We start from the raw sequence: 13,885 nt of genomic DNA on the forward strand, positions 1-13,885 counted from the left end.
AGCTTGTGCTAAAATGCCTTGACTATGTTGAGAAAGTTTCTTCCATTCCCATCTTGTTGAAAGTTCTTTTTTTTTTTTAAGACTAGTCAAGTGCAGCGGTGGGAGTGGAGAAGGAACAAAGAAACCTGTAACTGGCTGTGATCAATTGTTGAAAGTTTTCTTTTTATCATGAACGGGTGTTGGATCTTATCAAATGCTTTCTCTGCTCTATTGATATAATCATATGGTTTTTATATTTCTTTCGTTTATATGGTGTATTACATTGATGGATTTGAGCATGTTAAACCATCCTTGCATCTCTAGAATGAAACCTAATTGGTCATGGTTCATGACCTTCTTGATGAGGCATTGGATCCCATTTTCTAGGTTTTTGTAGAGGATCTTTGCATCTGTGTTCACAAGAGATATTGGTCTGTTGTTTCTTTCTTTGTGTGGCAGTTCTGTCTGCTTTTGGTATCAGGGTAATGTTAGCTTCATAAAAACCATTTGAGAATGTTTCTGTTTCTTCAATTTCCTGGAGATGGAAAAAATTGGTGGTAGGCCCACTTGAAAGATTTGAAAGAATTTATTAGTGAATCCATCTGGACCTTGGATTTGGCTTTTGGAAAGACTTTTGACTACATTTAAATTTTCTCAATAATGATTGGTCCGTTTATATATCCCAGATCATTTTGGTTCAACTGTGGAAGATTTTGAGTCCAAGAATTGATCTATTTATTTCAGTTTTTTTTGATTTGTGGCATAGAGTTTCTCAAAGTAGTCTCTAAATACCCTTTGGCTTTTCTTAGTATCTGCAGTGATCTCCCCCTTTTCATTTATAATCCAGTTTATTACGTTTTTTTCTCTTCCTTTCTTTGTGAATTTTGATAGTGGTTTATAGATATATTTTTTTTAAAGAAACAACTTTTGCTTTCATTGATCTTTCAAATTGTTTTCTGGATTTCCAATTTATTAATTTCTGCTCTAAGCTTTGTTATTTCTTTCTGCCTACCTATTTTTGGTTCATTTTATTTATCACTTTCTTTTATATTTTTAATAAATTTTATTGTGATCAAAGTGAATTAAAAATTTTCACAGTAATATTTAAGGTACAGAGTAACAATAAATTAGGGCTATTCCCACTTCCAGTGTTGTCCTCCCTCCATCTCTGGTCCCAGTATGCATTGCATACCTCCCATCTTTGCCCCCTGGATTGCTAGTGTAACGGGTCCCCTTTGTGTATAGCTTGTTGTAGATTATCAATTCTGTTGTCTATAACTTTGGGTTTGGTATTTAAGTCTAATCATTTATTATTTTCACTCAGTGTTCCTATGACTGGTTGCTCCAGGTACCATCCATTATTTTACCCCTCAATTTATGTGGAAAAACAAGACTATTCAAGTTCTGTGGTTCTGTTGAAAAAAGAAAAGAAGGGCCCGGAGAGATAGCATGGAGGTAAGGCGTTTGCCTTTCATGCAGAAGGTCATCGGTTCAAATCCCGGTGTCCCATATGGTCCCCCGTGCCTGCCAGGAGCAATTTCTGAGCATGGAGCCAGGAGTAACCCCTGAGCACTGCCGGGTGTGACCCAAAAACCACAAAAAAAAAAAAAAAAAAAAAAAAAGAAAAAAGAAAAGAAAAAAAAAGAAAAACAAATCTGGAAGGAGTCCGTCTGGAGGGTATATGTTGATCACTTTCTAATTTTCTAATCTGTGTCATTAAGCTATTATGATCTGAGAAGGTAGTTCATACAATTTACATCCTCTTGATTTTATAGAGATATATTTTATGGGCCAGCATGTGGTCTATTCTGGAGAAAGACTGATGTGCATTGGAGAAAAATGTGTATCCAATTTTCTGGGAATGGAGTGCCCTATCTATTAGGCCACTTTCTTCCATTTCTACCTTTAGAGCTAGTATATTCTTGTTGGGTTTCATATTGATTGACCTATCAAGGGGTGACAAGGTGGTGTTAAGGTTTTCCATTATTGTGTTGCTATTGATGTCTTCTTTCAGATTTGTCAACAATTGTTTTGGATATTTGCTGGTCCTTCATTAAGTGCACATATGTTTAGGAGTGTGATTTCTTTCTGTTGTACATATTTCTTGATTTTTAGAAAATGTTCATCTTTGTTCTTTATAACTTTTCTTTTCATTTAAAGTTTTTATTTAACCACCGTGCTATCTCTCCAGCCCCCCTTATAACCTTTTAAGTCTTTTTTTTTTTTGTTTTTGTTTTTGTTTTTGTTTTTGGGCCACACCCGTTTGACGCTCAGGGGTTACTCCTGGCTACGTGCTCAGAAATCGCCCCTGGCTTGGGGGGACCATATGGGATGCCGGGGGATCGAACCGAGGTCCGTTCCTTGGCTAGCGCTTGTAAGGCTGACACCTTACCTCTAGCGCCACCTTCCCGGCCCCAATAACCTTTTAAGTCTAATGTTTGTGTCATCTGATATTATATGGCCACTCCAGCTTTTTTTTTTTAAAGGGAATTGTATGCTTTTCATTCAGCCTTTGATTTGAGTCTATATTTGTTCTATTAAGTTGTGTTTCTTGTAGGCAGCAGAATGTTGGATTCAGCTTTTTGATCCATTCAGCCACTCTGTGTCTCTTGACAGATGCATTTAGTTAATTGACGTTGAGAGAGATAATTGTCATAGGATTTTAGTGCTATTTTGTTGTAGAAATTTGGTGTGTCTGTTGGTTTTTTAAAGTAGACCTTTCAGTTTTTCTTTTTCTTTATTTTTTTGTTTTTTTGGGCCACACCCGGCATTGCTCAGAGGTTACTCCTGGCTGTCTGCTCAGAAATAGCTCCTGGCAGGCACGGAGGACCATATGGGACACCGGGATTCGAACCAACCACCTTTGGTCCTGAATCGGCTGCTTGCAAGGCGAACGCCGCTGTGCTATCTCTCCGGGCCCTCAGTTTTTCTTTTAAGGCTGGTTTTGAGTCTGTAAAGTTTCTGAGCTGTTGTTTATCCTTGAAGCTATTTATGCTTCCTTCAAACCTAAATGTTGAGTCTGGCTGGGTGAATTATTCTAGGTGAAGCATTCATTTCACTGATTTTTATGACTATATCTCACCACTGCCTTCAGGCCTTGAGTGTTTTTTGTTCTTATGACAAATCTGCTGTAAATATTAAGGATTCTCATTTGTATGTGATTTCCCTTTTTGATCTTTCTTTTTTCAATATTCTGTGGGATTCTATCTGTGGGATTTATCATTTGACTAAGTATGTCTTGTGGTGATTTTTTCTGGTCTTTTTTTTTTTTTTTTTTAGCTGATTCTCTTTGGTCATGCAGGTTTAGTTGCTCTGGGAGTTTCTCTGCAATGATGTCCTTGACTATTGATTCTTTTTTTGGGGGGGGTCACACCTGGCAGCGCTCATGGGTTACACCTGGCTCTATGCTCATAAATTGCTCCTGGCAGGCATGGGGGAACCATATGGGATGCCGGGTTTCAAACCATCCTCTTTCTGCGTCAAAGGCAAACAAATGCCCTACTGCTGTACTATTTCTCTGGTTCAGACTATTGATTCTTTATGAGGATTTTCTTCCTGGGTCTCCAATAATTTTTATGGTGTTTCTACTGAGTTTATCAAAGACCTCTATTTTCATCTATTCTCATTCTTTGAGGTTTTTTTCCCCATTGTCTGATCATTTGCTTTAAGGCTCTTTTCCAAGATCCTCTGTTGTATTAAGTTGTTGTGCATCTCATCTTCCAGCTTACTGATTTGGTCCTCAGCTGCTATTACTCTGTTGGAGAGACTTTCCAATGAAGTTTTAATTTCACCTACAAAGTTTATCAGCCCTGTTATTTCAGTTTGGAGTTTTCTCATTTCTATTATCATATCCTCTTGGCTCTTCTTTGTGGTTTGTTCAGTTTGTTCTATGTTTTCTTTGAGTTCTATGAGGACCTTCCATACTTTGTCTCTAAACTCCTTATTTGCGGTGCTAAATAGGTGGTTGGCATTTTTCAGGTCATCAGAGCTGCCATCTTCATTCTCTATGCATGGTGTTGTCCTGCATTGTTTCCCCATTGTCACACTTGTAGTGTGATATTTTCTGCATGTTGTGCTGTGATTAGGAGATGTGTGCAGCCATAGAGTGGAGTGGAGTGGCTGGGCTCCTCTGGCCTAAAAGACTATTTTTTATTTTTGGGCCACACCCGGTGATGCTCAGGGGTTACTCCTGGTTATGAGCTCAGAAATTGCTCCTGGCTTGGGGGACCATATGGGATGCCAGGGGAACGAACCATGGTCCATCCTGGATCAGTGGTGTACAAGGCAAACGCCCTACTCCTGTGCCATCACTCTGGCCCCTAAGAGATTTTTTTGTTTGTTTTTTGGGCCATACCTGTTTGATGCTCAGGAGTTACTCCTGGCTATGAGCTCAGAAATCGCTCCTGGCTTGGGGGGACCATATGGGACGCCGGGGGATCAAACCAAGGTCAGTCCTATGCTAGCGCTTGCAAGACAGACACCTTACCTCTAGCGCCACCTTCCCGGCCCCCTAAAAGACTATTTTAATAGTAGTTGTATCCACACAAAAGACAGAAAATGTTTTGCCTTTTCAGTTCCTTTTCTCAACAATAGAGATCCTATGCAGCAGTTTCATTGGACTGTTTTGCCTCCGAGCATGGTAAACTCACTCTCAATGTGTCAATATTTTGTTTATATAGTCTTACATCCAGCTCACAAAGCTTCCCCCAGGCATGTTTATTTCACTATACTGATGATATTTTGCTGACCTGCTCTTTGAACAGATAATTACAATATTTGTATGAATATGCTATCACTTCCCTGCAGGCTGATGTTGGTTTAAAAATAGCCACAGAAAAATTTCATACTTAGCTCCATTTCCACATCTGTTTTTTTTTTTTTTTTGGGCCACACCCAGCGTTGCTCAGAGGTTACTCCTGGCTCTCTGCTCAGAAATAGCCCCTGGCAGGCACGGGGGATCATATGGGACACTGGGATTCGAACCAACCACATTAGGTCCCGGATCAGCTGCTTGCAAGGCAAACACCATTGTGCTATCTCTCTGGTCCCAACATCTGGATTTTATATTAAAGTGTACTTCAGTGCATCCCAGATGATCTCTGTTTATTAAAAAAAAAAAACCTAAGAAATCTTAATTATTTTCAAAATCTCTTAGGTGACATAAATTGGATCCGTCCCTCCTTAGGGACTCCAAATTCTGAACTCAGCAACCTATCCAGCACCTTGGAAGGAAATTTACTTAAAAAGCTCCAGGTGTTTAACTCAAAAATCCCAAAACGAGTGATAGCAAAGTGGTAGAGTGTTTGCCTTGCACACTGTTGACACAGGTTCAATCCCCGACATACCTTTGGGTCCCCTGAGCCTAACATGAGTTATTTATGAGCACAGATTCAGGAGTAACCCTTGAGCACCACTTGGTGTAGCCCCAAAACAAAACAAGACAATCCCAAAAGGAATTGAAAATTTTCATGGACAGGCTCCAAAAGCCCTATCTTTTCAAATCATGCCTGAAGATAAAGTGTGGCTATCAATTTTTGTGACTCATTTATCTCCAACAGGAGCTATTGATCAGGTGTCAATACCAGTTGAATGGATTTATTTACATAACAAAAACCCTCACACATTTGTTCATACTTAGAATTGATCAATGCTCTTATCATCAAAACAAGGTACAGAGCTGTTTCTTCGTTAGGTTTTGATTTTGAAATAATAGTCCTGCCAATTCTAAAAAAGGATATAGAATGCATATTACCTCTCAGTGAACCCCATCAAAGAGACATTTTAGACTTTTCAAGAGAAGTATCCTCCAATTATCCTGCTGAGTAAGCCTGTTCGTTTTTTCAGATGCATTTTTTAATTTCTTCAATTATCTGTTCCTCTTCAATACTTGATGCCCCATGATTTACATTGACGGATCTTCATCAGGAAAAGGCAGTATCACTGGTCCCTCACTGAATATAACTATCTTCAAATTACAAGTCTGTCCAACAAGTGTAACTTGTTGGGGCTGGAGCAGTGGCACTAGAGGTAAGGTGACTGCCTTGCAAGCACTAGCCTAGGACAGACCGTGGTTTAATTCCCCAGCGTCCCATATGGTCCCCCCAACTCAGTAGCTATTTCTGAGCACATAGCCCTGAGTAACCCCTGAGCATCAATGGGTGTGGCCCAAAACAAAAACAAAAATAAAAAACAACAGACAAGTGTAACTTGCTATTTAAATTCACCTGCTGTCACATGTTTCAGAACTATGTAACATAATGAATGACCAGCTTATTTGGTCATCTTTTCCCTTGGGATTCCCTGTCACTGCTTCTTTAAATGCTCACAACACACATGCTGACTTCTTTCTGAAAAACAAAAACAAAAAACATGTGGCGGTGGACACTTGTTCTCATTTTATATGGGCAATCTTTTATTTGGGGGGGTCACATTCAGCAGCACTCAGGGGTTACTCCTGGCTCTATGCTCAGAAATCGCTCCTGGCAGGCTCGGGGAACCATATGGGATGCTGGTATTTGAACCACCTTCCTTTTGTGTCTAAGGCAAATGCCTTACCGCTGTGCTATCTTCCTGGCCCCTTATATGGGCAATTTTAATGGCTTATGAAAGAGCTAAAGCTGTTTCCTAGAATGTTTTTCTGTCATGGGCATTCCCCTGTCCATAAAAACAGACAATGGATCTCCACCTACACCAGTAAAACTTTTCATTTTGCAAAAATGTCAAATCAAATATATCACTGGTATCTCCTATATCCCTCAAGGACAAGACACAGTTGAAAGAGCTCATAGACCCTAAAAATTTAATTATTAAATACAGGTAGAATGCTTCAAACTTGGACCTCAAAGGCATCTTCAATGACTGATTTGATAATATTGGCAAAGGCAACAACAACAACAAAACCAACAGGACTACATAAAATTAAAGAGTTTCTGTGTGGCAAAAGAAACACGTACTGAAACTAAAAGACAGTTCACTTTGACTGGGAAAATATTCACATTCAACACTTCAGATAATGACTTAATCACCAGTTCATATAAAATTTTTAACAAAGATAAACCAAAAATATAAAAAATTCTGTCAAAAAATGGGGAGTGTGAATGAACGTATACTTTTTAGAGGAAGACTAGCAAATTGTCAATAGGCACATGAAAAAGTGCTCAACATTTTTATTAGGGAAATCCAAAGCAAGACAATAATGAGATCTCATCTCATACCAGTGAAGATGACACATATCAAAAATAATAGGAACAATCTGTGCTGGATCAGATGTGGTAAAAAGGAATTCTCATCCACTGCTGGTGGGAATGCTGTCTGATTCAACCTCTGTGGAAAATAATATGGGAAATTGAGCTGCCAGATGACCCAGCAATTCCACTTTTGTGTATATATTCCTAGGACTTAACACATTATTCAAAAGAATATATGCAAGCCAGTATTCATTTTTGCGATGAGTACAATAGCTAAGATATGGAATCAACCTAGGTGTCCAACCTCAGATGAATGGATTATGATGTGATACATATACACAATGGAAAATTATGCAGCTACAAGAAACAGTGGAATTGTTCAAATTGCTGCATTTAACTTGGTTAAAACTGGAAGATATTGGATAGAGCAAAGTAAGCCAGAAGAAGACAAATACAGAATGATCTCACTGATCTCTGGTATATAAAATAGCTTTATTAGGAAACATAATGTGTTAAGGGGAGTTCTTTGACCTCATATCCTCAGGACTAAAAGGACAGAGAAGAAAAATCAACTCAGGAAGAAAGATGATGAAGAAATGGGGAACAGGGTCCAGCCTGACAATGGTTATATTGGGAAGCTGGGAGAGTGGCATATCCAAAGCACAGACTTAACACTGAAAACATGAGATCTAAGCTGAAATCACAGAACTTTAATGTGCCTGTCAAGATAGCAGGCAGAGAGAGATTTGTTGGGAGGTTGGGAGGAGGTGTATGGGAGCATTGATGATGAGATTTGACACTGGTGGTGGGATTGGTGTTAAATTATTATATGCCTAAAACTTAACATTAATAACTATAAGTCACAGTTTTTCTTAATGTCCATTTCTTCCCTATTATTATTTGTGTATAAAAAGGCCATTGATTTTTTTTGTGCCACATTGCTATATAGTCTATTGTTTCTAGAAGCTTTTTGGTAGAGTCTTTAGGGTTTTCTAAGTAGAGTATCATGTCATCTGCAAACAGTGAGAGCTTGACTTCTTCCTTTCCTATCTGGATTCCCTTGATATCTTTTTCTTGCTTAATAGCTATAACAAGATCCTCAACAAAATCCTGGTAAATAGGATCTAATGCCTCGTTAAGAAGATTATCCATATGATCAAGTAGGTTTCATCCCGGGAATTCAAGGATGGTTTAACATCCGTAAATCTCTCAACATAATACACAACATCAACAAGAAGAAAAATAAAAATCACATGATCATTTCAATAGAGGCAGAGAAAGCATTTGATAAGGTCCAACACTCATTCTTGATAAAAACTCTCAGCAAGATGAGAATGAAAGGAACTTTTCTCTGGGCCGGAGAGATAGCATGGAGGTAAGGCGTTTGCTTTGCATGCAGAAGGTCGGTGGTTCAAACCCCAGCATCCCATATGGTTCCCTGAGCCTGCCAGGAGCGATTTCTGAGCATAGAGCCAGGAGTAACCCCTGAGTGCTGCCAGGTGTGACCCTCCCCCCCAAAAAAGGAATCTTTCTCAATATACTTAAGGCCATCTACCACAAGCCAATGGAAAATATTATCCTCAATGGAGAAAAACTAAAAAACCTCTAAATTCTGGCACAAGGCTGTCCTCTCTCACCACTCCTATTCAACATTGCACTGTAAATCAGTTTTTAATTAAATAAAAAGTAGGAAAATAAACTGGAAGCTCTCTGCCAAGCTTTAGTTAAGGTCTTAGGCCACTATAAGGAAACAGACTCTATGGCCTCTGGTCAGCCATAAGTGGGTACTTTCCCTTTAAAGGTGAAGATGTCAGTTACCAGAGAAGCCTGCCCCTTGTAACTGCAGCAGGATGACAGTTGGCCCCAGGGCTATATAAAGCCCCTAGCTAAAGTGCTGGGTGGGAGGCAAGGCTATTCTACCGCCCCTACCCCTGTCGGACTGCTCCTGCTGGATGATCTCTGCCCGATTGCTGGAGAAACTATTCACCGGACTCATAGCTCCTGTCACCTGCACCTGATGCCATCTGTTGTAGTTGGTTGGCTACTGTGCTATAAAGAGGACCAAAGCTGTTGATGTAGCATATGGTGACTTCACAATGGCCCCACACAGTACTATCCACTGGGCCACAGAGGCAAAGAAAAAGGTGCTCATGAGGCCAAGTCCAGATACTGCCCACTCACCACGAAGCTGAGAGTAACTTCATCCATGTCCAGCACCACCAGGGGCAAGTCGGGCAGCAAGAAGGCCTCCTCAGGCCCCAGGAAGGTGGGGTAGGCCATCCCTGGCTGGTTCTTGCTGTCATGGTAGAGGCATCCATGGCCCAGATCTCAGACCTACGACTCACAGTCTATGCCTACCAGGACTATGTAGCCAACAAGTGCAGTGGAGCCAACTCATGGCCATGCTGACCAACAGCATGGGTGTTGGGCGCCAACACTGTTGGGCTGGCCAGAGGATCTGCCAGGCATGAAGGCCAAGGGCATGGCCCACCTTGCCCTGGATCCATAGGTGCTCTGGGCTACCAAGTGGAGGTGGAAGGTCAAGTGGTCATCCTTCTTGACTAAAACATGGAGTCCCAGGTGTGAGGACGCACACTGCAAGACCAGGGCTGACATGTCCAGCAGCTGATCCAGTCACTTGGGCTGGTCGACCTTGGCTCCCCACAGCTTCCACTTGGCAGGACACAGTGCCCATTCCCACATTTCCACCAACTGGAGCTCCCAGACAGCTTCTGGCCCCAAGCAAGGCTCAGGGAACCCAGGCATCACAGAAGAATGTGTCCTCATGGTACGTGGACACTGGGGACCTGCCTCCCTTAGGTGACACAGGGCCCCAAGTTCCTCATGTTCTACAAGGTCAGACTCTCTGCCCTGAGGCCTCCTGATGCCAGTGAGTGGACCAAGAATGTTTATTTTTAAAGAAAGAGGGCCAGAGCAACAGAACAATGGGAAAGGTGCTGTGCATGTGGCTTATCTGTGATTTACAGTGCAGAGAGCTAGGCCAGCCCAACTTCAAATCCTGGCTTTCCTCTACTTGTTCCTCAACAGGGTTAGGAAGAGGCAAGCAATTAGTAAAGAAGAGATGATCGGTTACTCCTCACTCTGCATTCGTGAATCACTCCTGGTGGACTTGGGGACCATATGGGATGCTGGAGATGGAACAGAATTGGCCGCATGCAAAGCAAAAGCCTACCTTCTGTACTGTTGTTCAGTCCCAAGATTTATCTTCATAAAAGCAAATCCTGACCAACGCAGTTGCCATATTTACACTGGGCCAGCTCCATAGACTAAAAAAGAGATGTAAATCAAGCTGTAAAAAATCATGGATTTACCAGTCATGCAGTTTAAAGCTAGTGATCTTGGGAGGGGAGGGTAAGTTAAGCCCCACCCTATTGACGCTATTTCTGCTGAATCCTTCACCCAGAATTACAGCTTTTCCTATGATCCTGCTTTACCACTCCTCTAAGATTCTCTGTAGAGACGCCAATATTTGGGCTGATAAGACCAGAGATTTTGTTTTGAAATGAGTGCAGGCTCTTTCCCCACACCCATCCTCACATTCTACTACTTCCAGAGACATGGCAGCCAAGAACATGCCCCACAAAAGCCCCAGCATCAGTAATAGTGCTTTGAATTTCTGGGCAACTTCCTTTGCTTGACGCTTTCATCCCCATAGGAACACACTAATTTAGATGCCAATATGTAGTTGAAGTCACTTAATATTTGGAAACCAATAAAATAACAAAATGGTCAGCTAGCAACAAGAGCTTACTAAAACTTCTGCCTTAATGACCTCATAGGCAATACAATAATTTTTACAAATTTGCTAGTCACTATACTTATTTTTCTTTTGTTCTATTCCTTTTTTTCTTTTTTTTTTAATTCATTTTTAAATGAAAATGTGCTCACTTATCTGGGAATAAATTATTGTCAACTATGTGATGCATGTTCTTTAAATAAAGTAAATTTAAATAATTCTTTAATTGAATCATCTTGAGATACACCATTACGAAGTTGTTCATAATTGAGTTTCAGTTCTGAGACATTTTTATTATGGGAGAAGAGACAAAAACAATATCACTCTAAGACCACTGGGAGCAAATCTCATATCAGAATTGGAAGTTGCCTTTATGATCAAATTATTTCACTGTAACAAAAAAAGAAATTGAGCAATAGCACAGCAGGTAGGTTACTTGCCATCATGTGATCAACCTGGGTTTGGTCCCTGGCCTTCCATATGGTCCACTGAACACCACCAGGAGTGAACCCTGATTGCAGAGCCAGGAGTAACCCCTGAGTACCACTTGGTGTAGACCCCAAACAAAATAAAAGGTTTCTATAACAATTTCCTTTTTTTTTTTTTGGTCACACCCAGCAGTACTCAGGGGTTCCTCCTGGCTCTATGCTCAGAAATTGCTCCTGGCAGGCTCAGGGGACCATATGGGATGCTGGGATTCGAACCACCGACCCTCTGCATGAAAGACAAACGCCTTTCCTCCATGCTGTGTCTCTGGTCCCAACAATTTCCTTCTAATACTCTTTTGAGGAGTCCCCTCTTTGTTGTTCAGAATGCAGCCAGCATTTGATTACACTCAACTTTTACGTATCTGCTCTATGATTGGAGGGATTTCAGAAGATTCACTCCTTAATACATCACTAGCAGGGGGAGCTGGCAGCTCAGGTCCTGGGTGGAAGCTCACTGATTAGACACTTGTGGCTTGATTCCATGGAGCCATGGAATGAAATCTCCATGGAGATCTTAGAATGTTTTTTCCAGGAAGATTGAATCTAGGTGAAGGTAGAACTGGTGTTTGACAAAGATTCTATGTTTTTGAGATATACTGAAGTAATTCTTCTTGAAGAGGTCAATAACAATCTGGAGTTAAGATAATTCAATGATATATTTGTCAAATAGATTGATCATGAGGTCATCAGCTCCAGCCTTTTGGAAAAATCTTGACTTGAGAATGATCTCTGCAGGGATGAAAGCAAAATACCAGAGGAAGTAATAAGAATCCAATTGGAATGTGTCTACCTACATCCAAAACCTGTTGCTACAGAGTTCTGTGAGGGTGAAGAGGGCATGAAAGTATTATAGAAACACATGTGGGTAGTTATATAAGTAGATGGATAAAGAAATAAACAAATCAGGGGCTGGAGAGATAGCATGGAGGTAAGGCGTTTGCCTTGCATCCAGAAGGATAGTGGTTCGAATCCCGGCATCCATATGGTCCCCTGAGCCTGCCAGGAGCGATTTCTGAGTGTAGAGCCAGGAGTAACCCCTGAGTACTGCTGGGTGTGACCCAAAAACAAACAAACAAAAAAAGAAATTAATAGATATATAGACAAGAATACAGTGCAACAACATAAATATGCAAACATATTCTATTCAAGGCCACACTCAATCTTTATGAGCTCCTTCAGACTATTACCTGTATCATTACTAAGAGATTTGGCAAAGAGTACAACAGGTGAGATGCTTACTTGGCACAAGGTTGAGCCAGTTTTGATCTCTCTCCCCAAATGGTCCTCTAAGCCCCTCCACAGTGATCCTTGAGTTCAGAGCCAGGAGTAATCCCTGAATACCTCCATAACAAAACAAAACAAAACATTTATCAAGTTATTCTATCCTGCCTGTGACATTGACTACATTACCATTTTCTCACTCAAAACTCCAGTCACCAGTCAGCCATTGAGTGAGCTAATAGTGTGGAGGAGAAGAATAGTTTTGGTCAGGGTAAGGTTAATAGACGATGGGAAGAAAGAGGTGGGACAGAGTGTGAGACGTCCTTAGGGGCTTTCTTCAAATGTCAGATTGGCAGGCTTGAGTAATAGTACAATGGGTAAGGGACTTGCCTTGCACACAGTTGATTGGGGTTCAATTTTTGGCATCCCACGTGGTCCCTTTGGCACGTTAAGGAGTGATTCCTGAGTACAGTTAGAAGTAACCTCTGAGCACCATTGGGTATGACACACTCCCTCACCCCCCTCACCCCCCATAAAAAGGAAAAGAAAAGTCAAATTGTTGAGCCTGGAAACCATTTGACAGAAAGCTATTTCCCATAATTCCTTCTATACCCACCTTGGAATGTCTTCTCAATTTTCCCTTCAGCCCTTATCTACTATTGCTCTCTGTTCTACTATTTCCTTCATGCATCACATCTAACTAAAACTCTCGAGGGCCCTGTTTGGCAGGCAAGACACATTAGATTGCTGAAAGTGAAATTAAATGCATCGATAAAGTTAAAAAATTTAAAGAGGAAGGTAAGTGAGTAGTGGATGAATGGATTTCCAATTAATTGGCCATTTTGAGATGAATGTATTTCCATGAAGCATAAAAAGAAAATGTAGTGCCATGTCATTAATTTATTGTGTGGCCTGGAACATTCTGTCTCTGTCTGTCTGTCTCTCTTTTTGCTTTGTTTTGGGCCACACTCAGCTCTGTGCTCAGGAAATACTCCTGCTGGGCTTGGGGGACCATTTGGGATGTCACGATCAAACCCAGCCTCATGAGAGGAAAGTGCCCTATTCTCTGTACTATTGTGCCAGCTCCAAAGTCTGTATACTTTGAGAGACTGGAAGTTACTCATGAGACGTGGAAAAATCACAATCACTGCAGAATAGAACATGCTGTGAAAAGCTCTGGGGTTACAGAAATGTCTTATTGTTGGGGTGCTCCATCTCCTACCACTATGGGCTCTGAGAAAGGTGGATGCTCC

General features: G+C 41.0%; 1 pseudogene; it reads right to left on the bottom strand.

Annotated features, from left to right (window-relative positions):
* Nucleotides 1-9,145: 9,145 nt before the first annotated feature.
* On the bottom strand, nucleotides 9,146-9,953 carry LOC126016399 (SPRY domain-containing SOCS box protein 4-like; annotated as a pseudogene).
* Between the last annotated feature and the right edge of the window lie 3,932 nt (nucleotides 9,954-13,885).

Source organism: Suncus etruscus, chromosome 8 (genome assembly GCF_024139225.1).
Source record: "Suncus etruscus isolate mSunEtr1 chromosome 8, mSunEtr1.pri.cur, whole genome shotgun sequence".
Classification (NCBI taxonomy): Eukaryota; Metazoa; Chordata; class Mammalia; order Eulipotyphla; family Soricidae; genus Suncus; species Suncus etruscus.